We start from the raw sequence: 226 nt of genomic DNA, 5'->3' as shown, positions 1-226 counted from the left end.
GTGTTCCAGAGTTTCCAAATTCCTATTTCTTTTCAGCAGGCTCCTCCTGGTGCTTTGGCCATCTCCTGATCACTTTTCATTTGGATTTGGAGCTGGAAGGATCCCTTATTTTTGTATGCAACATCACTGGATTTGAGGACTTTTGGATTTGAGATTTCACAATTAAGTTAGAAAATTGGTGTTGTTTGTTTGATTGGTGCAAAAGAAACAATTGATGGACGGAATG

This window comes from Lissotriton vulgaris, chromosome 4_1 (genome assembly GCF_964263255.1).
Source record: "Lissotriton vulgaris chromosome 4_1, aLisVul1.2, whole genome shotgun sequence".
Lineage (NCBI taxonomy): Eukaryota > Metazoa > Chordata > Amphibia > Caudata > Salamandridae > Lissotriton > Lissotriton vulgaris.
Note: the sequence above shows the minus strand (reverse complement) of the source record.